This window comes from Dipodomys ordii, unplaced genomic scaffold (assembly GCF_000151885.1).
Source record: "Dipodomys ordii isolate 6190 unplaced genomic scaffold, Dord_2.0 Scaffold18, whole genome shotgun sequence".
Lineage (NCBI taxonomy): Eukaryota > Metazoa > Chordata > Mammalia > Rodentia > Heteromyidae > Dipodomys > Dipodomys ordii.
In genome coordinates this window covers 18,392,278-18,395,536 of record NW_012267234.1, presented here as the reverse complement: position 1 = coordinate 18,395,536, position 3,259 = coordinate 18,392,278, and positions in this window count along the sequence as shown.

Sequence of the window (3,259 nt, the reverse complement as noted above, 5' to 3'; positions counted from 1 at the left end):
CTAGGCGAGCCCGGGCACCCAGAGCCCGGAACGGCGGCCCCTGCTCCACCCGGCTGACCGCTCTGGAAAGTCTCCTCCCCTCTTCACCCCGCGTCCAGCCGCCACAGTCTCACGAACCCTGAAGACGTGTCACTATGAAGGAAGCCAGACTCAAAAGCCCGCGTCGCAGCCGGGCCTGGGACGGCCCGTCCGCCATCCGGGCACTTGGGAGCGCGAGCAGGGGGCCCCCGGGTCCAGGTCAGCTTGGACCAACGTCGTGAGAAGCGGTCTCCCCTCAACCACAGCGAAGAGGCCGAGCAAAGCGCACGCGAGCCGCACCCCACGGTGCCCAGCGCCGACGAGCAGAGCCCGGGAGCGGGGCGTCGTGGGGGCCGCGCTTGGGGGAGTCAGGGACGTAAAGGAAACACCGAGGACGTCTTTGGGGAACCGAAAAGATCGTCCGACACCTGCACAGCCGGCCCGTTTGAGAAACATCATTGACCTGTGTCCGTCGAAGGGGTGAATTTTGGGGTGTGAATTAGGTCTCAACTGTTACAAAAAGGAAACGAGGAAGTGTGCTCGCTCCCTGCTGCTCGAGGCGGTGCCTTGTCCAGAAAGGGTTTTTGATGGCTGGACTTTTTACTAAATATCACTAATTGTTCGGAAACAAGTGTATAGAACTTGTCTGTTCATTTATTTTTGAACATAAGATGGGGTTTGAACTCAGGCTCTCACGCTTACTTGGCTTTGCTTGAACCATGTCTCCAACCTAGCTTTTTGCTGGATATTTTGGAGATGGAGTCTAGTGACCTTTTCCAAACAGTCTGGCTTCAAACCACGATCTTCCAGATTTCAGCCTGTAGTTAGGATTACAGTCATGAATCACTAGCGCCAAGCCTAGAACTTATCTTTTTAAATTAAGGGGGAGGGGGAATACTTTTAGAACAATGCTCTGTTACACACACACACTAGAGCAAAGTGCCCATAGTTCACACCTATAAGCTTAGCTACTTAGGAGGCTGAGATTGAAGGATCACTATTTAAAGCCAGCGGCAGGAAAATCTGTGACTCGTCTCCAGTTAACCACCAATTAACTGGCAGAGCTGGCTCCTTGTACTAGGTGCTTCTGCCTGTGCAGTTCTGTAGGGTCTAAATTGCTCTGAAGGAATTCAGGGACTAAGGTACCTAACCCACAGGCAGCGCCCACAGCCCAGCTCACCCATGAGACCCCGGACCTGATGCTGGGTGTCTGTTACTTCTGTCTACTGGTAAAAATTGACTTGAGACTTAGGATTCCGAGTTTGCAGATCTGGCTGAGGTCCAAGCCCTTCAAGATTGCACACCGGGCTTGGGTCCAGGCTCGGCAGGCAATCCAGTACAGCCACGTCCCACATGTAAGCCTAGATAGCTCACAGTGGAAGAGCACAAAGTCAGATGCATTGCGATGAGTTTCACTCCCGGGTGACCTGCTGCTCTCCCCCTGCATGGGACCGTTTCTTAACAGGCCTAGTGTGCTTGTGTGAATCCATGGGAAAGCCTGCTGATGGGTTCTCAGCATCCTGGGACTTGGCATTTGTCTAGGATGATTGAGCCTCAGGGCCCCAGCACCCCGGGGCTCCAGGCTCAGGGCACAACCACTACCTTGCTGTTAATATTAATGGGATCAAGATTTACATAAAATTATAATCTCATATTTGTAATGTAACTGAACCACGGGGTCCTGCACATTTGAAGTGTTCACTAAATGTTAGCTATTACTACTACTGTTCTTTTCAGACAAGGTCTGGCTGTGCACCCCAGGCTGGCCTTAAACTTGGAGATCCTCCTGCCTCAGCCTCCTGAGTGCTGGGATTATAATTTGGTGCCCCCAGGCTCTGTTTACCATTTGAGCCACACCAACAGCTGGCTTTTGGCTGGTAAATTGGAGATGGAGATTGGACATTGGTGACATTTCTACCTGGGCTGGCATTCAACAGCAACCTCTGGACCTCAGCTTCCCAAGTAGCTAGGATTACAGATGTGAGTTACCAATGCCTGCCCTACATTGCCAGGGGGGTGGGTGTCCCTGACCAGCTGCCCACCCCACACAATCAGAGGCCCGGACCCGTCAGGTGCTGTCTGCAGAGTTCAACCTCAGACCCTTGCCTCTGCTTGGGAAGATTGGGGGCTCATGGTCAGTACCTTGTCTGCTGAACTGCTGCTCCTCTGCGACCCGGTGCCAGGTGCCAGCTTCTGGCTTTGCTGCCTTGCCTGGGAATGGCCTCCGAACTCCTTTGCACCAGGCTCCTGTGTCTCCAGTCCTTTGTTCCAGGTTGTTTCTGGGGTGCACGGTCAGTGCTGCATGGAAAGAGCCCTGTGAAGTCTGCCAAGCATCTGAACTGGGGGAGACCACAGAGATAAGGAGGGCAGAGGCTGGCCCTCGCCCGTGTGCACCAAGGGAGGGAGGAACACGGGGTTCTGGGAAGGCTGCTTCACCTGTGCCCTCCATCTGTAGGCAGACCCTTTGAACTGCCTGTCCCTCCTCCTTCCCTTCCCCTTCCCCCCGCAGGGACCAATGGACAAAGTGTCTCCTCTGTGTCGTGGGTTATTATGGATTTGCTGTTTGCATCAGTACCATCCTCTACTCAGTAGAGCAGGTTGTAAAAACAGCGCATGAAGATTTTCTCGATGCATCTCTTGCTTCTGGTCTTCACCACCTGTGTGACCTTGGTAAAATGCATAGCATCTCTGGGGTTCTTTTGCTTGGAATCGAGGCTTTTCAGTGAGTCTGTCCCCAGAGCTTCTAGAGGGTCCAGTGGCAGCCAGGACTTAGCCCTGGGGCCTAGGTGGGCTCGAAGCTGCCATCAGCCACACACACACCCATCTTTGCATCTCCAGAGATGTTGCTGTTTTTCTGCTGGTGTACTGAATTCCATGAACTTTCTTTTTCAAAAAATTTTTTAACATTTATTATCTTTAAGTATTGTACAAAGAAGTTCCCATTCTACAAACCAGTATATGAATACGAGGTGTCTGACAACATTGTTACTTTTTATTAAAGGCTAAACTTTCCTGGAGCTCCTGGGAACAAAGTGTATTTGCTCGGGCTGAGAATGTGGCTCTGGGCTGAGAATGTGGCTCAGTGGTAGAGCGCTTGCCTTGCATGCCTGAGGCCCTGGGTTCGATTCCTCAGCACCACACAAGCAAAAAGAAAAAAGCCGGAAGTGGTGCTGTGGCTCAAGTGGTAGAGCGCTAGCCTTGAGCTGAAGAGCTGAGGGACAGCGCCCAGGCCCAGAGTTCA